The sequence below is a fragment of the Pseudophryne corroboree genome, chromosome 5 (assembly GCF_028390025.1).
Source record: "Pseudophryne corroboree isolate aPseCor3 chromosome 5, aPseCor3.hap2, whole genome shotgun sequence".
NCBI classification, from domain to species: Eukaryota; Metazoa; Chordata; class Amphibia; order Anura; family Myobatrachidae; genus Pseudophryne; species Pseudophryne corroboree.
In genome coordinates, this window is record NC_086448.1 from 361143011 (window position 1) to 361166903 (window position 23893).

At 48.9% G+C, this 23893-nt stretch overlaps 1 protein-coding gene across 3 annotated transcripts in view; it reads right to left on the minus strand.

Moving 5' to 3' along the window:
* Positions 1 to 23510, minus strand: part of STX17 (syntaxin 17) — a 243862-nt gene extending 220352 nt beyond the window's left edge. For all 3 annotated transcript variants that reach the window (XM_063924903.1, XM_063924904.1, XM_063924902.1), the window contains exon 1: positions 23406 to 23510. The gene's annotated coding sequence lies outside the window, so the exon portion shown is untranslated. The remainder of the gene's footprint in view (positions 1 to 23405) is intronic.
* Positions 23511 to 23893: the final 383 nt, after the last annotated feature.

Sequence of the window (23893 nt, forward strand, 5' to 3'; positions counted from 1 at the left end):
TTCCACGTGAGATATTTCAATTCCACGGTTTTAAGTGGCTCAAACCAATGTGACTTTAGGAAATCCAACACCACGTTGAGATCCCAAGGTGCCACTGGAGGCACAAAAGGGGGCTGAATATGCAGCACTCCCTTAACAAAAGTTTGAACTTCAGGTAGTGAAGCCAGTTCTCTCTGGAAGAAAATCGATAGAGCCGAAATCTAGACCTTAATGGAACCCAATTTTAGGCCCATAGTCACCCCTGACTGTAGAAAGTGCAGGAAACGGCCCAGCTGAAATTCTTCCGTTGGGGCCTTCCTGGCCTCACACCACGCAACATATTTTCGCCATATGCTGTGATAATGGTTTGCAGTTACTTCTTACCTAGCTTTAATCAGCGTAGGAATGACTGCCTCCGGAATGCCCTATTCCTTCAGGATCCGGTGTTCAACCGCCATGCCGTCAAACGCAGCCGCGGTAAGTCTTGGAACAGACAGGGCCCCTGCTGCAGCAGGTCCTGTCTGAGCGGCAGAGGCCATGGGTCCTCTGATATCATTTCTTGAAGTTCCGGGTACCAAGCTCTTCTTTGGCCAATCCGGAACAATGAGTATAGTTCTTACTCCTCTTCTCCTTATTATCCTCAGTACCTTTGGTATGAGAGGAAGAGGAGGGAACACATAAACCGACCGGTACACCCACGGTGTCACTAGAGCGTCCACAGCTATCGCCTGCGGGTCTCTTGACCTGGCGCAATACTTTTCTAGCTTTTTGTTTAGGCGGGACGCCATCATGTCCACCTGTGGCCTTTCCCAACGGTTTACAATCAGTTGGAAGACTTCTGGATGAAGTCCCCACTCTCCCGGGTGGAGGTCGTGCCTGCTGAGGAAGTCTGCTTCCCAGTTGTCCACTCCCGGAATGAACACTGCTGACAGTGCTAACACGTGATTTTCCGCCCATCGGAGAATCCTTGTGGCTTCAGCCATCGCCGTCCTGCTTCTCGTGCCGCCCTGTCGGTTTACATGGGCGACCGCCGTGATGTTGTCTGACTGGATCAGTACCGGCTGGTTTTGAAGCAGGGGTTTTGCCTGACTTAGGGCATTGTAAATGGCCCTCAGTTCCATAATATTTATGTGCAGGGAAGTCTCGTGACTTGACCATAGTCCATGGAAGTTTCTTCCCTGTGTGAGTGCCCCCCAGCCTCGAAGGCTGGCATCCGTGGTCACCAGGACCCAGTCCTGTATGCCAAATCTGCGGCCCTCTTGAAGATGAGCACTCTGCAGCCACCACAGCAGAGACACCCTGGTCCTTGGAGACAGGGTTATCAGCCGATGCATCTGAAGATGCGATCCGGACCACTTGTCCAACAGGTCCCACTGAAAGGTTCTTGCATGGAACCTGCCAAATGGAATTGCTTCGTAGGAAGCTACCATCTTTCCCAGGATCCGCGTGCAGTGATGCACCGACACCTGTTTTGGTTTTAGGAGGCCTCTGACTCTCCTCCGGGAGAAACATTTTTTCTGTTCTGTGTCCAGAACCATCCCCAGCAACAGTAGACGTGTCGTAGGGATCAGCTGTGACTTTGGAATATTTAGAATCCAGCCGTGCTGTTGTAGCACCTCCCGAGATAGTGCTACCCCGACCAACAACTGCTCCCTGGACCTCGCCTTTATCAGGAGATCGTCCAAGTACGGGATAATTAAAACTCCCTTCTTTCGAAGGAGTATCATCATTTCAGCCATTACCTTGGTAAAGACCCTCGGAGCCATGGATAGACCGAACGGCAACGTCTGGAATTGGTAATGACAATCCTGTACCACAAATCTGAGGTACTCCTGGTGAGGATGGTAAATGGGGACATGCAGGTAAGCATCCTTGATGTCCAGTGATACCATGTAATCCCCCTGGTCCAGGCTTGCAATAACCGCCCTGAGCGATTCCATCTTGAACTTGAATTTTTTTATATACGTGTTCAAGGATTTCAAATTTAAAATGGGTCTCACCGAACCGTCCGGTTTCGGTACCACAAACATTGTGGAATAGTAACCCCGTCCTTGTTGAAGTAGGGGCACCTTTACTATCAGCTGTTGTGAATACAGCTTGTGAATTGCCTGTAACACTGCCTCCCTGCCTGAGGGGGTTGTTGGTAAGGCAGATTTGAGGAAACGGCGGGGGGGAAGACGTCTCAAATTCCAGCTTGAAAGATCCAGGGATCCACCCGTGAGCGAGCCCACTGATTGCTGAAATTTTTGAGACGGGCCCCCACCGTACCTGGCTCCGCCTGTGGAGCCCCAGCGTCATGCGGCGGACTTAGAGGAAGCGGGGGAGGACTTTTGCTCCTGGGAACTGGCTGTATACTGCAGCTTTTTCCCTCTACCTCTGCCTCTGGGCAGAAAGGACGCGCCCCTAACCCGCTTGCCCTTATTGGGCCGAAAGGACTGTACCTGATAATACGGTGCTTTCTTTGGCTGTGAGGGAACATGGGGTAAAAATGTAGACTTCCCAGCCGTTGCTGTGGAAACGAGGTCCGAGAGACCATCCCCGAACAACTCCTCACCCTTATAAGGCAAAACTTCCATGTGCCTTTTTGAATCTGCATCTCCTGTCCACTGCAGAGTCCATAACCCTCTCCTGGCAGAAATGGACATTGCACTTATTTTAGATGCCAGCCGGCAAATATCCCTCTGTGCATCCCTCATGTAGAAAAGTGCGTCTTTAATATGCTCTACGGTTAGCAATATAGTGTCCCTGTCTAGGGTATCAATATTTTCCGACAGGGAATCTGACCACGCAGCTGCAGCACTGCACATCCATGCTGAAGCAATAGCTGGTCTCAGTATAACACCTGTGTGTGTGTATATATAGATTTCAGGATAGCCTCCTGCTTTCTATCAGCAGATTCCTTCAGGGCGGCCGTATCCGGAACCGGTAGTGCCACCTTCTTTGACAAGCGTGTGAGCGCTTTATCCACCCTAGGGGATGTTTCCCAACGTGACCTATCCTCTGGCGGGAAAGGGTACGCCATTAGTAACCTCTTAGAAATTACCAGTTTCTTATCAGGGGAAGCCCACGCTTCTTCACACACTTCATTTAATTCCTCAGATGGAGGAAAAACAACTGGTAGTTTTTTCTCTCCAAACATAATACCCTTTTTTGTGGTACCCGGGGTAACATCAGAAATGTGCAACACATTTTTCATTACCTCAATCATGTAACGTGTGGCCCTATTGGAAGTTACATTAGTCTCATCGTCGTCGACACTGGAGTCAGTATCCGTGTCGACATCTGTGTCTGCCATCTGAGGTAGCGGGCGTTTTAGAGCCCCTGATGGCTTTTGAGACGCCTGGGCAGGCACAGGCTGAGAAGCCGGCTGTCCCACATTTGGTATGTCGTCAAACCTTTTATGTAAGGAGTCGACACTGTCGCGTAATTCCTTCCACAGCACCATCCACTCAGGTGTCGACCCCGCAGAGGGTGACATCACATTTATCGGCATCTGTTCCGCCTCCACATAAGCCTCCTCCTCAAACATGTCGACACAGCCGTACCGACACACCGCATACACACAGGGAATGCTCTGACAGAGGACAGGACCCCACAAAGCCCTTTGGGGAGACAGAGAGAGAGTATGCCAGCACACACCAGAGCGCTATATAACACAGGGATCCCACTATAAATGAGTGTTTTTCCCTTATAGCTGCTTATAATTATATATACTGCGCCTAAATTTAGTGCCCCCCCTCTCTTTTTTACCCTTCTGTAGCTTGTACACTGCAGGGGAGAGCCAGGGAGCGTCCTTCCAGCGGAGCTGTGAGGGAAAAATGGCGCCAGTGTGCTGAGGGAGATAGCCCCGCCCCTTTTCCGGCGGACTTCTCCCGCTTTTTCTGGAATTCTGGCAGGGGTATTTTTACACCTATATAGCCTTCCTGACTATATATGGTGTAGATTTGCCAGCCAAGGTGTATTATATTGCCCTCAGTGCGCCCCCCCCCCCCCCCCCAGCGCCCTGCACCCATCAGTGACCGGAGTGTGAGGTGTGCATGAGGAGCAATGGCGCACAGCTGCAGTGCTGTGCGCTACCTTGTTGAAGACAGAAGTCTTCTGCCGCCGATTTTCAGGAACACTTCTTGCTTCTTGCTCTGTAAGGGGGCCGGCGGCGCGGCTCCGGGACCGAACAGCGAGGTCGGGTCCTGTGGTCGATAGCTCTGGAGCTAATGGTGTCCAGTAGCCTAAGAAGCCCAAGCTACCACCAGTTAGGTAGGTTCGCTTCTTCTCCCCTTAGTCCCTCGCTGCAGTGAGTCTGTTGCCAGCAGATCTCACTGTAAAATAAAAAACCTAAAATATACTTTCTTTCTAGGAGCTCAGGAGAGCCCCTAGTGTGCATCCAGCTCAGCCGGGCAAAAGATTCTAACTGAAGTCTGGAGGAGGGTCATAGTGGGAGGAGCCAGTGCACACCAGTAGTCTAAAGCTTTCTTTTAGTTGTGCCCAGTCTCCTGCGGAGCCGCTATTCCCCATGGTCCTTACGGAGTCCCAGCATCCACTTAGAACGTCAGAGAAATATAATAAAAATGCAACTACAGTACAGTATATGAAAATAAAAAATGAAATAAACAATGCCTGACACAAGTGTGCTGACCCGTACAGACCAGACAAATAACTATCAGCCACCACACATATAGAGAACAAGTGTAGGAGCCTGTTACAGAGTGTGTGCCAAGATCTGAACTTGCACTAACCCTACTGAGCTGGGATAATGTCCAGGACTTCCAGAAATCCTTGCTGTGGTGTCCCAGAGTGCAGACCCCGGACTGGCAGAGCAATGCACAGCACAGCGCTATGTGAAGATATGCAGCATCGCACTCCCCACTCTCTCAAACTTCCGGCAGGCAGCAGCGGCTTTATTGACAGCGTCACAGCACCCTTGAAGACTACTCAGCGAGATCACAAAACCAGCTACCGCAGCGGAGGCTCCATATTCCCATGGCTATTGACGCTTGCACCACTGGCGGCTCTGTACTTTAGGGTAAGCCTGGTGACCCCGTACACACGCCTATAGAGTCAGATGCCCCCTTCAGGGTTGGAGCCAGCGGCAAACTACTCAGTTGCCTCTGGGCTGCTCTCACCTATTTCTGCATTTACTTCTATTGAGACTGCTTTATCACACCTGAACCAGACTCTAGAAATAGCCCTTGACCAAGTGACTCCAGCTACCCATCACAATCCACGTAGGTCAAGATGTCAACCATGGCACTCTAAATTAACAAGACACCTACAAAAACTCTCACGCAAAGCTGAATGTCAGTGGCGTAAATATCGAATTCCTAGCGACTTTCTGACATATAAGACTGTCTACCACTCTTATCGTAATGCCCTGGACTCTGCCAAACAAACATATTTCCAAACTCTCATCTCTGCTCAAGCCTCTTACCCAAATGACTTTTTAATACATTTAAATCACTTCTGAACCCTCCCTCACCCAATCCACCAGCCAATATCAAGGCACAAGATCTTGCTTCCTACTTCAAGGACAAGATTGATGAGATCCGAGATGAAATGGTATGCTCTTCCTCAGCCAGTGACCTGCTCAATTCTCTACCTGAACCCTCTGGCACTCTATCCTCATTTAATCCCACAAGTGTAGACGAAGTGTCAACACTCTTCTCAGCCTGCTACTCTACTACCTCTCGTCTTGAGCCTATACCCTCACAAGTAAGTAAATCTCTGTCTCCTGTACTCATCCCAAACTTAACTAACATCTGTAATCTCTCTCTCTCTCTCTCTCTCTACTGGTATCTTTCCTTCACTGTTCAAGCATGCACTGATTACTCTCATTCTGAAAAAACAAAATTCTGACCCTAACACACTCTCAAACTACCGTCCCATCTCTCAGCTGCCATGCCTCTCCAAGCTACTTGAGAGACTTGCCTACTCTCGCCTCACACACTTTCTTAAAACACACAATTTATTTGACCCACTTCAGTCATGCTTTTGTTCCTAGCACTCTACAGAGACAGCACTGACTAAAGTAGTGAATGATCTAGTCACTGCAAAGTCCAACGGCCATTACTCACTTCTTATTCTTCTATATCTCTCTGCTGCTTTTGACACTGTTGACCATTTTCTTCTCATACACTACAATCCTGAGGTCTTAAAGACACAGTCCTCTCTTGATTTCTATCCTACCTATCTAATCGCTTCTTCAGTGTTCGCTTCTCTGAATCCACCTACTCTTCGCTACCTCTTTCAGTTGAAGTACCACAAGGCTCGGTCTTAGGTCTCTGCTTTTCTCAATCTATACATCATCTCTTGGTAAACTAGTCAGCTCTTTTGGATTTCAGTATCATCTGTACGCAGATGATACTCAAATCTACCTATCCTCCCCAGATTTGTCACCATCTGTATTGGTCAGGGTCACTGAATGCCTTTCTGCTGTTTCATCTTGGATGTCATCTCACCACTTCAAACTTAATATTTCCAAAACAGAGCTACTTATATTTCTGTCAGCGTCCGGAGTCTTACCGGTACGCTGGGGCCGCGGGGCTGGCTTCCTTGGCGATGTGCGGGTAGCGGCGGAGGTGGGTTGCTGCACCGGATCCATGGGCTGCAGTAGCGGCGGTGAGGGGGTCCGCTCGTGGCGGCGGGATGCCGCTACAGCGGGTCACTCTTGCTGAGCCGTTGCTAGGAGACCAGGGGCAGTGAGCAATGTGGCTTTGCAAAAAGGTCTGCATTACTGGGCGCCGCCAAGTTGGAGACCAAGTTTTAAGATTAGTTCCTGTTTCTTCCAGCCAATCCAGGGGAAGCTCTCCCTATAAAAGGGGGCTGGTTTAGGACAGGGACGCCAGTGCTTCAAGTTACAACCCTGTTGTAGGTGCTTTAGCCTGTGCTCCCAGGATTCCTGCTGTATTCTGGTTCCTCCTGATCCTGCTTGGTCGGTTCTCTGTTGCTGCTGCAGCCCTGCCGTTTCTAGCCTGCTACTGCCTGTGGAAGCGCTCCTGGAAAACCCGGTCCAGTAAGACTCTTTGGGCACAGTCGGCCCCGGGTCATCTGCCTTGTCTTTCAAGCCACACTACACAGATCTCCTTCACCAGACACGCCTTTGTTCACCGACCACAGCCTGCAGATTATTATCTTCAGCCTCGAATTCCAAGCCACAGTACTTGTCTCCAGCCACGTCTTTAACCACTATCCACAGTTTCGCAGTTCATTAATCACAACCTCGTCTTTCAAGCCACAACCCGCAGTTCTTTATCCGCAATTACGTTCCTTAACCATCGTGCTCCAGCCTCGGTTCTCTATCTCAGCCCTGTACATAATACTTTCCATTGACTCTCAACCCCCGCCTACGTTCTTCATTGCTCCGTGTCCCATGCGAAGGAACTATATCCAGCCCCCTCATCTTGTTCATTCACAGCCTGCTACCTCCTCGGGCAAATCTCAGCTGCCGGATCCTCAAACTTTGCTAGACGTGACAATTTCCACCGGCCAATAGTAGTTACCAACCTGATATCTCTATAACTGTTGAGAACTCAACAATCAATCCTACCCCACAAACTCGCTGCCTAGGTGTCATACTTGACTCAGAACTTTCCTTTGCTCCCAACATTCAATCTGTCTCAAGATCATGTTACATGCATCTAAAAAACATATCCAAAATACGACCATACCTTACACAAGACACTGCAAAACCTCTAATCCATGCTCTCATTATCTCCCGCATTGATTATTGCAATAGTCTTCTTACTGGTCTTAACAAAAAGAGACTTTCACCACTACAATCCATTCTGAATGCAGCTGCGAGGCTAATCTTCCTTGCTAGACGTTCGTCTGCAGATCCACTCTGTCAGTCCCTCCATTGGTTACCTGTATTCTACCGTATTCAATATAAAATACTTTTACTCACACATAAGGCCATTAACCATACTACACCAATGTACATCTCTTCTCTCAAAATATCTCCCAACCCGACCTCTCCGATCTTCACAAGATCTACGTCTCTCATCCACACTCATTACTTGCTGACATGCACGATTGCAGGACTTCCTTCGGGCTGCACCCACTCTGTGGAATGCCCTACCACGCACAATAAGCCTCTCCCCTAGTCTCCAAACCTTCAAGCGTTCCCTGAAAACTCACCTCTTCAGGCTAGCTTATCACATTCCAGAACCGCTCACTCAACCTTCATAAGCTTTCCTATCCAATTATATCCCCACTGTACAGTCCGCACATATCCTCCACATATTTTCTCCTTCTTCACTTTCCCTTCTTTCTGACCAGGGTTCATCATTGCTGTGATGTGATATCATGCAACCCGCCTAGAACCTTTGCAATCCAATGGACAAATATGCAATAGATAATGCCTTTCCTTGTGTATCAATGCCTATTTCCCTATAGATTGTAAGCTTGCGAGCAGGGCCTTCCTACCTCTGACTATTTGTTTATTACCCAGTTTTGTTGTATCATTGTGTCCAATTGTAAAGTGCAACGGAATTTGCTGCACTATATAAGAAGCTGTTAATAAATAAATAATGCTTGCAGATTGAATATTGGGCCTAATTCAGACCTAATCGTAGCAGTACATTTGTTAGCAGATGGGCAAAACCATGTGCACTGCAGTGGAGGCAGATAATAGGATTTTAATTACCTACCGGTAAATCCTTTCCTCGTAGTACGTAGAGGATGCTGGGGTCCATTTTAGTACTATGGGGTATAGACGGTTCCGCAGGAGCCTTCGGCACTTTAAGACTTTTCAACAGTGTGAACTGGCTCCTCCCTCTATGCCCCTCTTCCAGACCTCAGTATAGGAACTGTGCCCGAGGAGATGGACAACTTCGAGAGAAGAATTTACATTAAACTAGTGGCGAGATTCACACCAGCTCACACCATACAAAAACATGCCGCCTAACATGGCTTTCAACATAACTCATGCTAACGTGCATGCATAACACAGCAGCAACAGCTGTGAACATCTTAACACGAGAACCTGTGTAAAAAGATAAAACGTAATTCTGCAGGAAAAATGAGCACTGGGCGGGCGCCCAGCATCCTCTACGTACTACGAGAAAAGGATTTACCGGCAGGTAATTAAAATCATATTTTCTCTTACGTTCTAGAGGATGCTGGGGTCCATTTTAGTACCATTGGGATGTACCAAAGCTCCCAGTACGGGCGGGAAAGTGCTAATGTTCCTGTAGAACTGACTGACCAAACTGAAGGTCGTCAGCAGCCAAGGTGTCAAACCTGTAAAACTTAGCAAACGTGTTTGTCCCTGACCAAGTAGCTGCTTTGCAAATTTGCAACACCGAGACACCCCGAGCAGCCGCCCAGGAAGAAACAAAGATTCCGTTTTCCTTATCTGAGCCGTTCTTGCAACATAAGTCCTCAACGCTCTGACGACATCCAAGGACTTTGAAACGGCTGAGGTGTCAGAAGCCACTGACACCACCACAGGTTGGTTGATATGGAAATAAGACAACCTCTGGAAGAAAATGCTGACACGTCCGCAGTTCAGCTCTATCTTCATGAAATAGCAAATAAGGACTCTTGTGTGACAGAGCCCCTAATTCAGACACTCGTCTGCCTGAGGCCAAGGCCAACAGCATGACCACTTTCCAAGTGATAAACTTTAACTCTACCTCTTGTAGAGGCTCAAACCAGTCTGATTTAAGGAATTGCAACATCACATTAAGATCCCATGGCGCCGCAGGAGCCATGGGATGTTGAATGCGCAAAATCCCCTTCAGGAACGTCTGGACCTCAGGAAGGGAAGCCAACTGTTTCTGAAAGAAAATGGACAAGGCCGAAATTTGGACCTTGATAGACCCTAATCTCAAGCCAGCATCCACACCCGCCTGTAGAAATAGGAGAAGACGTCCTAATTTAAACTCCACCGCAGGAGACTTCTTGAATTCACACCAAGATACATATTTTCTCCAAATACGTTCCTGGCCTGAATAAGTGTGGGAATGACTTCATTGGGAATACCCTTACGGGATAGGATCTGGCGCTCAACAGCCATGCCGTCAAATGCAGCAGCGGTAAGTCTTGAAAAATAAACGGCCCCTGCTGAAGCAGGTCCTCACAAAGAGGAAGAGGCTGAGGATCTTCCAGTAATAACTCCTGAAGATCTGGATACCAAGCCCTCCTTGGCCAGTCTGGAGCAATAAGAATTGCTCGAACCCTTGTTCTTCTTATGATCTTGAGAACTTTTGGTATTAGTGTAAGTGGAGGGAACAGATACACTGACTGAAACACCCACTGGGTCACCAGTGCATCCATTGCTATTGCTTGTGGGTCTCTCGACCTGGAACAATATCTCTGAAGCTTCTTGTTGAGACGTGATGCCATCATATCCACTTGAGGAACGCCCCAACGATCTGCTACCCCTGCAAAGACTTCTGGGTGGAGGCCCCATTCTCCTGGATGGAGATTGTGTCTGCTGAGGAAGTCTGCTTCCCAGTTGTCCACTCCCGGAATGAAAATTGCCAACAGAGCTTTTGCATGTCTTTCTGCCCAGGGGAGTATCTTTGTCACCTCTGCCATTGCCGCTCTGGTTTTTTTTTTTTTTTTGTTCCGCCCTGGCGGTTTATGTAAGCTACTGCCGTTACATTGTCTGACTGGATCTGTATGGGACGACCTTGAAGAAGGTGTGCCGCTTGAAGGCGGCTGATGTACACAGCTCTCAATTCCAGAATGTTTATGTTGTGAAGGAGTACTTCTTGACTTGACCATCATCATTGGAAGCTTTCCCCTTGCGTGACTGCTCCCCAACCTCGGAGGCTTGCATCTGTGGTCACTAGGATCCAAGTCTGAATCCCGAACCTGCGTCCCTCCAGGAGGTGAGAACTTTGAAGCCACCACAAGAGTGAAATACTGGCTTTTGTTGACAGGATTATCCTCCGGTGCATGTGTAGGTGCGATCCGGACCACTCGTCCAGTAGGTCCCATTGGAACACTCTGACATAGAATCGGCCAAATTGTAGAGACTCGTAGGCTGCTACCATCTTCCCCAGCAGGCGGATGCACTGATGAATCGATACGCGTGCTGGTTTTAAAACTTGTTTGACCATCCTCTGGGTTTCCAGAGCCTTTTCCACCGGTAGGAATACTTTCTGTGCTTCCGTGTCCAATATCATTCCCAGAAATGATAACCTCATTGTGGGTTCCAATTGTGATTTTGGAAGGTTTATGATCCAATCGTGCTGTTGAAGCACCGTCAGGGAAAGTGCAGTGTTCTGCACTAGTTTCTCCCTAGATCTTGCTTTTATGAGGAGATCGTCCAAGTATGGGATGACTGACTCCTTTCTTGCGAAGAAGAACCATCATCTCCGCCATCACCTTGGTGAATATTCTCGGAGCCATGGAGAGCCCGAAAGGCAATGTTTGGAACTGGTAGTGGCAGTCCTGCAACGCAAACCTCAGGTATGCCTGATGCGGCGGGTAGATGGGAACATGTAAATAAGCATTTTTGATGTCCATCGATACCAGAAAATTCCTTTTCCTCCAAGCTGGAGATCACCACTCTCAGGGATCCATCTTGAATTTGAACCTTTTCAAATAAAGGTTCAGAGTCTTTAGGTTTAAAATCGGTCTGACCGAGCCATCCGGTTTCGGCACTACAAACAGGCTTGAATAAAACCCTTTTTCCTGTTGTGACACAGGAACTAAGGAAATTACGTTGTCTTGACATAATTTCTGTATTGCGTTCAGCACTTTTGCTCTGTCCTGAACAGAAGCTGGTAAGGCTGATTTGAAAAATCGGCATGGGGTAAGGTCCTGAAATTCCAATTTGTACCCTTGGGATACTATCTGCAATACCCAAGGATCCAGATCTAAGTGAACCCAGACCTGGCTGAAAGACAGTAGACGTGCCCCCACCTGATAGTACTCCCGCAGGGGAGCCCCAGCGTCATGCTAAGGTTTTAGCAGAAGTAGCTGTTGACTTCTGCTCCTGCGAGCCTGATGGTGTTGTAGATTTTTTTACCTCTTCCTCGACCTCTTCCTGCGAAGAAGGGGGCACCCTTTGTCTTTTTGGACTTGTTGGGCCAAAAGGATTGCATCGTATGAGAATGAAATCCTTTCCTAGGTGGAGCAGCTGTGGAAGGCAGAAATGCTGACTTGCCTGATGTAGTTGTTGAAATCATGGCATCCAGCTTGTCTTCAAAGAGGGCGTCTCCATTGTAAGGAAGCGCCTCAATATTCTTTTTTGATTCCGCATCAGCATTCCATTGGCGGATCCACAGCGCCCTGCGGGCTGAAATCGCCATAGCGGAAGACCTTGAACTCAGCAACCCAATATCCTTCAAAGCTTCAACTAAGTAACCTGCAGCATCTTTGATATGGCCGAGAGTTAAGACTATTTCATCCCTGTCAACTGTGCTTATGTTAACAAGCAAGTTGTCTGACCATTTTTCCACAGCGTTACCTACCCACGCACAAGCAATGGTGGGCCTGAGCACCGTTCCGTTAGCCGTATATATGGATCTTAGGGTTGTTTCTAATTTACGGTCAGCTGGATCTTCTAAAGAGGCTGAACCAGGGGCAGGCAAACTTATTTTCTTAGACAGCCGAGAAACTGAGGTGTCTATCATTGGGGGTGTCTCCCATTTGTGCCTGTTTTCCTCAGGGAAAGGGTACGCTACACGTATCCTTCTGGGAAGGGTAAATTTCTTCTCTGGGATAGCCCAGGATTCTTCAAATAACGCATTCAAATCCTTTGAAGGAGGAAAAGTCACAACCTGCATTTTATTTAATTTAAAATAGCCCTTTTACACAGGGACCAGTGTTGTTTCAGGAAACTCCAACACTTCCTTTATAGCAACTATCATACATTGTATGCTTTTGGCTAATTTGGGGTCTTCCCCTCTCAAATCCCCAGTGTCGACGTCAGAGTCGGAATCTGTGTCTGTGTCCCCTTGCATTATCTGGGCCAGAGACCTTTTCTGGTAACTGGATGGGACCAGAGTGGATGATATGGAGGGGTCAGTAAACTGTGCATCCTCCACAGACTGCCTCCAATATTTAGTCTGTTGTTCAGACTCAGAGAATTTCTTTGCAAGCATTGACATATTCTTTTACAGCATTCTCACCCACTCTGGCTCCTACTGAGAGGGAAGGACAACCACATTACCCTCTTGTGTATCTAAAATGGGTTCATCCTGGGAAGAACCCTCCCCAATGTCTGACATGTTACACACTTGTACATACACACACACACACCCCACTTGTACACACACTCACACAGGGGAGCTATTGGGGACAGACCCACACTAAAGTCTGTCAGAGAGACACAGAGGGATTTGCCAGTCCACACACTGCGCCTTATTGTGAATTGTGGAAATATTACCCACTTACAGCGCATATACCAATAATAGGCCCACATACCTAATTATAATGAACACTCTCTGCCCCTTCTATAACACCCTGTACTTGTATCAGCGTTGTCATGAGGAGAAACAGCGTTCAGGAGCTTCACACTGGAGTTTTTGCAGGAGAAAATGGCACCCAGTGAGTGTTCTGGCAAGTCTGAGGAGAAGCCCCGCCCTTCAGCCTCAGCAATGTAATATTTATACTGGCTGGGGATGGCACATCAGCGGCTGTACATGTATGTACCCTTTTTGCCAGTGAGAGTAAGGTTTTAAAACATGACCTCAGTGCGCGCTCCCCCCGCGCTCTGCACTTTCGTGCTGAGAGACATGGCGCGCGCTGCGCGTGTACCTGTATGCCGCCAACGATGACCGGAGGATCCCCTCTCTGCAGGACTCCGGTAATATACTCACCAGCCTTCTGACTTCTGGCTCTGTTAGGGGGTGGTGGCAGTGCTGTGGGAGTGAACGCTGGCCAGGCTTGGGCTGTGTTCAGTACCCTTCAGGAGCTAATGGTGTCCTGTCAGCGGAAGCAGTACCATTAACTAATTGAGAAGTTGTTTCCTACTTCCCCCCCTAAGTCCCACGAAGCAGGGAAGCTGTTGCCAGCAGCTTCCCTGTAAAATAAAAAACCTAAGAAAGTCTTTTTCCAGCAAAGCTCTGTAGAGCTCCACTAGTGTGCATCCAGTCTCCTGGGCACATTTTCTAAACTGGAGGAGGGGCATAGAGGGAGGAGCCAGTTCACACTGTTGAAGTCTTAATGTGCCGAAGGCTCCTGCAGAACCGTCTATACTCCATGGTACTAAAATGGACCCCAGCATGCTCTAGGATGTAAGAGAAATAACGTGCAGAGAGAGTTAGATTTGGGTGGGGTGTGTCATAACTGAAATCTAAAATGCAGTGTAAAAATAAAGCAGCCAGCATTTACCCTGCACAGTAACAAAATAACCCACCTAAAGCCAACTCTCTCTGAAAAGGTTATATCTGCCCCCCCCCCCCCCCCCTTCTTCCCCTGCAGAGCCCACCTGCTACCATATTTGCTGGCTGCTACGATCAAGTCTGAATCAGGCCCATTGACTGCTCTAAACTCTGCTGGCAAATTGGTGCTAAATAAACTCAATCATAAAATATTTGCCTTGGTGCCCATAGTATTAGTGCAGACATACAGTAGGTTAGAAGATTGCCTGATAAGCGTTGATTTGGAGGCAGTCACTGCCTATTAACTCCAAATTGCCAGTTACTTACCCATGTCATAAAAGTAAAAAAAAAAAAGCAAAGCTGTCAACCTGTGACTCTCCAGCTAATGTGGGACTAATTGTCTCTACAATCTAGACAGATGGAAAAAGAAAGTGGTGGGTAGGAGGAGAGATGTATCAAAGCTTGCAGAGATCAACACCCAGATTTATCAAGCCTTGGAGAGTGATAAATTACATGGTGATAAAGCACCAACCAATCAGCTCCTGTCATTTTTCAAACACAGGACCTTATTCAGTAAGAGTAGCAGATTGTGCTTTTTTAGCAGAATCTGCTACTCTTGCAATCAAATGTATGCTACCCGTCGCACACCAACTGCGATCATGCTCTAATTGCGATTGCGCCGCAATTAGAGCGTGGTTGCAGAAACTATGGAAGAGTCCCGCAGCAGCCCCAAAAACGCAACAGACCTGTCTCCATATCCCCGATACCACCCCGAAAATTATCCGTAGCCTCCCCCCTTCACGAACGCCTCTGCCTGTCAATCAGGCAGAGACGTTTGCAGTTAATGCGGGTCATCTGCATTAACTGCTCACGCAAGACAGGACTTGCGCGTGCACACAGCAGGGCCTACTCAAAAATAGCAGGCGCTGTAACATGGCAGTTAGGAGCTGGTTGGTTGGTGAAATTTATCACTCTCCAAAGTTTGATAAATCTGGGCCCAAAAGTGGAGAGAGATACTGTACCAACCAATCACCTCCTAACAGACATTTTTCAAACACTGCCTGTAACATGGCAGTTAGGCTGGGTACATATCAGGACGATTTATGTCCCAGCTGACCCGAGGACCGATAGTACGATTTATTGCGCAGCTGTACATGCTGCACAATCTGGTGTACACAGTAGCAGATTTACCACAAGGCAACCAAAGTGGATGCTTAGGGTCCCAGGGGTGGGCCCCGACAAGGCTGTATAAAAAGCATTTCCAGCAGACCGTGAACTCCACCAAAACTGTCCAAGAGGTGAGCTGGCGGAATACTCTCGGCAGGCTATCAGTGATTAGACAGCCCTTGTCTGCCAGCTCCAGCACATGCCTATGTCTCCAGTCCTGCAGCATTCTGCCTGTGAGCAGTGGTACAGAGAGAGGTGGGGAGAGGGTACAAATTACCTTGGCCTAGGTCTGATAGAGGGGCCCAGGTCCACGCCTCCTTTGATTAGGCCATGCCCCCTGAAAAGTACCTTGGCCCAGCCAGGCTCTCTACTGCCCTGGCTGGGAGGCATGCCATGCTCCTGTTAGTGGGTGCTTCTGATGTGATAGACACGCCCCCAAAGAGGAGTAGCCATGGCCTCAGCATGCTGTGGTCACACCCCCTCTAGTGAGGCCCAGGAAGAAGTTGTACCGGGGCCCAGGATTTCTCTTGGCAGTCCTGCGTGGACCTGCGATCACACACGTGTGTATGATGTCAGACTTGCAGAGAGTGGAGCTGCACATCAGATGGGAAGCGCCTGTTGACAACATCTGGGAACGTGCAATCACAATACTGAGCAATAATAAGAATTTACTTACCGATAATTCTATTTCTCATAGTCCGTAGTGGATGCTGGGGACTCCGAAAGGACCATGGGGAATAGCGGCTCCGCAGGAGACTGGGCACAAAAGTAAAAAGCTTTAGGACTACCTGGTGTGCACTGGCTCCTCCCCCTATGACCCTCCTCCAAGCCTCAGTTAGGATACTGTGCCCGGACGAGCGTACACAATAAGGAAGGATTTTGAATCCCGGGTAAGACTCATACCAGCCACACCAATCACACCGTACAACTTGTGATCTGAACCCAGTTAACAGCATGATAACAGAAGGAGCCTCTGAAAGATGGCTCACAACAACAATAACCCGATTTTTGTAACAATAACTATGTACAAGTAATGCAGACAATCCGCACTTGGGATGGGCGCCCAGCATCCACTACGGACTATGAGAAATAGAATTATCGGTAAGTAAATTCTTATTTTCTCTAACGTCCTAGTGGATGCTGGGGACTCCGAAAGGACCATGGGGATTATACCAAAGCTCCCAAACGGGCGGGAGAGTGCGGATGACTCTGCAGCACCGAATGAGAGAACTCCAGGTCCTCCTCAGCCAGGGTATCAAATTTGTAGAATTTAGCAAACGTGTTTGCCCCTGACCAAGTAGCTGCTCGGCAAAGTTGTAAAGCCGAGACCCCTCGGGCAGCCGCCCAAGATGAGCCTACTTTCCGTGTGGAATGGGCTTTCACAGATTTTGGCTGTGGCAGGCCTGCCACAGAATGTGTAAGCTGAATTGTACTACAAATCCAACGAGCAATCGTCTGCTTAGAAGCAGGAGCACCCAGTTTGTTGGGTGCATACAGGATAAACAGCGAATCAGATTTTCTGACTCCAGCCGTCCTGGAAACATATATTTTCAGGGCCCTGACTACGTCCAGCAACTTGGAATCCTCCAAGTCCCTAGTAGCCGCAGGCACCACAATAGGCTGGTTTAAGTGAAAAGCTGAAACCACCTTAGGGAGAAATTGAGGACGAGTCCTCAATTCTGCCCTGTCCGTATGAAAAATTAGGTAAGGGCTTTTATAGGATAAAGCCGCCAATTCTGAGACACGCCTGGCTGAAGCCAGGGCTAACAGCATTACCACTTTCCATGTGAGATATTTTAAGTCCACAGTGGTGAGTGGTTCAAACCAATGTGATTTTAGGAATCCCAAAACTACATTGAGATCCCAAGGTGCCCCTGGAGGCACAAAAGGAGGCTGTATATGCAGTACTCCCTTGACAAACGTCTGAACTTCAGGAACAGAAGCCAGTTCTTTTTGGAAGAATATTGACAGGGCCGAAATTTGAACCTTAATGGACCCTAATTTGAGGCCCATAGACAGTCCTGTTTGCAGGAAATGCAGGAAACGACCCAGTTGAAATTCCTCTGTAGGGGCCTTCCTGGCCTCGCACCACGCAACATATTTACGCCAAATACGGTGATAATGTTGTATGGTTACATCCTTCCTGGCTTTGATCAGGGTAGGGATGACTTCATCCGGAATGCCTTTTTCCTTCAGGATCCGGCGTTCAACCGCCATGCCGTCAAACGCAGCCACGGTAAGTCTTGGAACAGACATGGTCCCTGCTGGAGCAGGTCCTTTCTTAGAGGTAGAGGCCACGGGTCTACCGTGAGCATCTCTTGAATTTCCGGGTACCAAGTCCTTCTTGGCCAATCGGGAGCCACAAGTATAGTCTTTACTCCTCTCCTTCTTATGATTCTCAGTACTTTTGGTATGAGATGAAGAGGAGGGAACACATACACTGACTGGTACACCCACGGTGTTACCAGAGCGTCCACAGCTATTGCCTGAGGGTCCCTTGACCTGGCGCAATATCTGTCCAGTTTTTTGTTGAGGCGGGACGCCATCATGTCCACCTTTGGTTTTTCCCAACGGTTCACAATCATGTGGAAGACTTCTGGGTGAAGTCCCCACTCCCCCGGGTGAAGATCGTGTCTGCTGAGGAAGTCTGCTTCCCAGTTGTCCACTCCCGGAATGAACACTGCTGACAGTGCTATCACATGATTCTCCGCCCAGCGAAGAATCCTTGCCACTTCCATCATTGCCCTCCTGCTTCTTGTGCCGCCCTGTCTGTTTACGTGGGCGACTGCCGTGATGTTGTCCGACTGGATCAACACCGGCTGACCCTGAAGCAGAGGTCTTGCCTGACTTAGGGCATTGTAAATGGCCCTTAGTTCCAGGATATTTATGTGAAGTGACGTTTCCATGCTTGACCACAAGCCCTGGAAATTTCTTCCCTGTGTGACTGCTCCCCAGCCTCTCAGGCTGGCATTCGTGGTCACCAGGACCCAATCCTGAATGCCGAATCTGCGGCCCTCTAGGAGATGAGCACTCTGTAACCACCACAGGAGAGACACCCTTGTCCTTGGAGACAGGGTTATCCGCTGATGCATTTGAAGATGCGATCCGGACCATTTGTCCAGCAGATCCCACTGAAAAGTTCTTGCGTGGAATCTGCCGAATGGAATCGCTTCGTAAGAAGCCACCATCTTTCCCAGGACCCTTGTGCATTGATGTACTGACACTTGGCCTGGTCTTAGGAGGTTCCTGACTAGGTCGGATAACTCCTTGGCTTTCTCCTCCGGGAGAAACACCTTTTTCTGTACTGTGTCCAGAATCATCCCTAGGAACAGCAGACGTGTCGTCGGAATCAGCTGCGATTTTGGAATATTTAGAATCCATCCGTGCTGTCGTAGTACTACTTGAGATAGTGCTACTCCGACCTCTAACTGTTCTCTGGACCTTGCCCTTATCAGGAGATCGTCCAAGTAAGGGATAATTAAGACGCCTTTTCTTCGAAGAAGAATCATCATTTCGGCCATTACCTTGGTAAAGACCCGGAGTGCCGTGGACAATCCAAACGGCAGCGTCTGAAACTGATAGTGACAGTTCTGTACCACAAACCTGAGGTACCCTTGGTGAGAAGGGCAAATTGGGACATGGAGGTAAGCATCCTTGATGTCCAGAGACACCATATAGTCCCCTTCTTCCAGGTTCGCTATCACTGCTCTGAGTGACTCCATCTTGAACTTGAACCTTTTTATGTAAGTGTTCAAGGATTTCAGATTTAAAATGGGTCTCACCGAGCCGTCCGGCTTCGGTACCACAAACAGCGTGGAATAATACCCCTTTCCCTGTTGTAGGAGGGGTACCTTGATTATCACCTGCTGGGAATACAGCTTGTGAATGGCTTCCAATACCGCCTCCCTGTCGGGGGGAGACGTTGGTAAAGCAGACTTCAGGAACCGGCGAGGGGGAGACGTCTCGAATTCCAATTTGTACCCCTGAGATACTACCTGCAGGATCCAGGGGTCCACTTGCGAGTGAGCCCACTGCGCGCTGAAATTCTTGAGACGGGCCCCCACCGTGCCTGAGTCCGCTTGTAAGGCCCCAGCGTCATGCTGAGGACTTGGCAGAAGCGGGGGAGGGCTTCTGTTCGTGGGAAGAGGCTGTCTGCTGCAGTCTTTTTCCCCTTCCTCTGCCCCGGGGCAGATATGAGTGGCCTTTTGCCCGCTTGCCCTTATGGGGACGAAAGGACTGAGCCTGAAAAGACGGTATCTTTTTCTGCTGCGAGGTGACTTGGGGTAAAAAGGTGGATTTTCCAGCCGTTGCCGTGGCCACCAGGTCCGATAGACCGACCCCAAATAACTCCTCCCCTTTATACGGCAATACTTCCATATGCCGTTTGGAATCCGCATCCCCTGACCACTGTCGCGTCCATAATCCTCTTCTGGCAGAAATGGACATCGCACTTACTCTTGATGCCAGAGTGCAAATATCCCTCTGTGCATCTCGCATATATAGAAATGCATCCTTTAAATGCTCTATAGTCAATAATATATTGTCCCTGTCCAGGGTATCAATATTTTCAGTCAGGGAATCCGACCAAGCCATCCCAGCACTGCACATCCAGGCTGAGGCGATTGCTGGTCGCAGTATAATACCAGTATGTGTGTATATACTTTTAAGGATATTTTCCAGCTTCCTATCAGCTGGTTCCTTGAGGGCGGCCGTATCAGGGGACGGTAACGCCACTTGTTTTGATAAGCGTGTGAGCGCCTTATCTACGCTAGGGGGTGTTTCCCAACGCGCCCTAACCTCTGGCGGGAAAGGGTATAATGCTAATAACTTTTTAGAAATTAGCAGTTTTTTATCGGGGGAAACCCACGCTTCATCACACACCTCATTTAATTCATCTGATTCGGGAAAAACTACGGGTAGTTTTTTCACACCCCACATAATACCCTTTTTTGTGGTACTTGTAGTATCAGAAATGTTCAAAACCTCCTTCATTGCCGTGATCATGTAACGTGTGGCCCTACTGGAAAATACGTTTGTTTCCTCACCGTCGACACTGGAGTCAGTGTCCGTGTCTGTGTCTGTATCGACCTGAGGTAACGGGCGCTTTAGAGCCCCTGACGGTGTTTGAGACGCCTGTACAGGTATTAACTGATTTGCCGGCTGTCTCATGTCGTCAACAGTCTTTTGTAAAGTGCTGACACTATCACGTAATTCTTTCCATAAGACCATCCAGTCAGGTGTCGACTCCCTAGGGGGTGACATCACTAACACAGGCAATTGCTCCGCCTCCACACCATTTTCCTCCTCATACATGTCGACACAACGTACCGACACACAGCACACACACAGGGAATGCTCTGATAGAGGACAGGACCCCACTAGCCCTTTGGGGAGACAGAGGGAGAGTTTGCCAGCACACACCAGAGCGCTATATATATACAGGGATAACCTTATATAAGTGTTTTTCCCTAATATAGCTGCTGTATATATTTATATGCCAATTTAGTGCCCCCCCTCTCTTGTTTTACCCTGTTTCTGTAGTGCAGGACTGCAGGGGAGAGTCAGGGAGCCTTCCTCCAACGGAGCTGTGAGGAAAAAATGGCGCCAGTGTGCTGAGGAGATAGGCTCCGCCCCTTTTTCGGCGGCCTTTCTCCCGCTTTTTTATGTAAAAATAGGCAGGGGTTAAATACATCCATATAGCCCAGGAGCTATATGTGATGTATTTTTTGCCAAAAAGGTGTTTTTATTGCGTCTCAGGGCGCCCCCCCCAGCGCCCTGCACCCTCAGTGACCGGAGTGTGAAGTGTGCTGAGAGCAATGGCGCACAGCTGCAGTGCTGTGCGCTACCTTATTGAAGACAGGACGTCTTCTGCCGCCGATTTTCCGGACCTCTTCCGTCTTCTGGCTCTGTAAGGGGGACGGCGGCGCGGCTCTGGGACCCATCCATGGCTGGGCCTGTGATCGTCCCTCTGGAGCTAATGTCCAGTAGCCTAAGAAGCCCAATCCACTCTGCACGCAGGTGAGTTCGCTTCTTCTCCCCTTAGTCTCTCGGTGCAGTGAGCCTGTTGCCAGCAGGTCTCACTGAAAATAAAAAACCTACTTTAAACTTTTACACTAAGCAGCTCAGGAGAGCCCCTTAGCCTGCACCCGTCTCGTTCGGGCACAAAAATCTAACTGAGGCTTGGAGGAGGGTCATAGGGGGAGGAGCCAGTGCACACCAGGTAGTCCTAAAGCTTTTTACTTTTGTGCCCAGTCTCCTGCGGAGCCGCTATTCCCCATGGTCCTTTCGGAGTCCCCAGCATCCACTAGGACGTTAGAGAAAAGAACAATATATTGTTCCAATCCGCGTCGGAACGATATATCATCCGATATACTCTAGGAGTCTATCGCCTAATGTGTGTACCCAGCATTAGATGCTGACTGGTCGGTACTATCTCTCTCCAAGCTTTGATACATCACCCGCTAGGTCCCATCTCAGAGAACACAAGTAACGAAGCACAAGACACAAGAAGAAGCATTGTAAACTCCTGGATGAGTCATCTAATGATAATATCGGTCACTGCATCAGAGGATACTAGGGAGAAACAGCGAGGTCGGATGAAGCAGCGGAAATTTGATTACGGTAGATGCTAAATCCTAGTGGGCTAAGGGTCCTGTGATGTCAGGGGGCGGAGCAAGGACGGCAGGATACTAATTTCAGTATCCATGCCACCAACTATTACCTCTAGCAACCGTGCCTGAAGCGTGGCGAGCCTGCGAGGGTCCATTTCTGGACCCTTTGCCCAATTTACTCCTCCCCTTCTCTTGCGTGTCACGTGGGTCAAATGTCCCTTAGCCCACTAGGAAATAGACACAACTATTTGATTACGACGGTCTATTTACATACCTCCCAACATGACCCTCTCCAGGAGGGACAGAATGCTCTGCTCCTGGACTTCCCTCTTAATTTATGATTGCCGGCACCTGTGCTGATACACCTTTCTTATCCATTAGCCCAGGCATTCCCAACCACGGTCCTCAAGGCACACCAACAGTGCAGGTTTTAGTGATATCCAGGCTGCAGCACAGATGGTTAAATCAAAATAACCGAGCTACTAATTAAATCACCTGTGCTGAAGCCTGGATATCACTAAAACCTGCACTGTTGGTGTGCCTTGAGGACCGTGGTTGGGAATGCCTGCATTAGCCTGTTCAACACAGGTGCAGACAATCATACATTAAGGAAAAGTCCAGAAGCAGAGAATTGTGTCCCTCCTGGAGAGGGTTATGTTGGGAGGTATGTATTTATCATAGTTGCCTACCTGACGGGTGTAGTACGGGTGACCGGCGGTCTCCTGACCGCCGGTCACCTTACCGACGCCGGGATCCCGGCAGCATACTGACGCCGGGATCCCGGCGGGGAGGGGCGAGTGCAGCAAGCCCCTTGCGGGCTCGCTGCGCTCGCCACGCTGCGGGCTCGGTGGCGACCTGCGGTCGCCACGGGTTCTATTCCCACTCTATGGGTGTCGTGGACACCCACTAGTGGAAATAGTCCCTGTTGGTCGGCATGCCGACCATCGGGATAGTGAGCCGTCGGGCTCACGGAGGAGGTCATGTGACTGTCGGTCAGCCGACCGGCGGTCACATGACTACCACCCTACCTGACCCTCTCCATGAGGGAGAAAATGCTCTGTTCCTGGACTTTCCTGCTGGACTTTCCTGGTAATGTATGATTGCCATCACCTGTGGTGAAACACCTTTCTTATCAATTAACTAGCTCACTACAGGTGATGGCAATCATACATTACCAGGAAAGTCCAGGAACAGAGCATTTTCTCCCTCATGGAGAGGGTCAGGTAGGCAAGTATGGTATTTATCGAGATGCTAGAAATAAATCTATGACCATTTGTTTACATCAGACGTACGGTATATCTGTGTGCTACCTACTGATGGCTACTGGAGACGCTGCCCCCCCAGTATGACTCCCTAACCCCTTATCCCTTACCTGTAACCCGTCTGGTGCCGGTACTTCCTACAGCTCCTCCATAACCAGCACAGGAGTTGATGACGTTAGAGTCATGTGATCGGACTGAGCTCAATGTGTCACGTGATTGCAGTGTTGCGAACAGCTGTTATAGCGGCGTGGTGTTTGTGGGAGGGCTGTGAGTGTGGTCAGTGGCCCGGAGAATGTCGGGGTATGTGTGGTTACCACAGATGTGCTTGGTGTAGGGTTCATATGCGGATATATTTATTGCGAACAGTATGGAGTATTTTAAGGGACTTTAATTCTGCAGCGTTCGCTTGTGTGGGTAACGTTGACCCGTGTAATACAGTGTGCTCCCTGGCAGCTGAAGAAGTGCTGTGTTGTTACAGATAGTGTTTAACTACACTAATAACAATAATTATTATTATTATTATTATTGAATCATTAATAATAAAGGAATTGTAGAATTACGTGTGGTGGGCACATACATAGGTAGCTTTAACAACTAT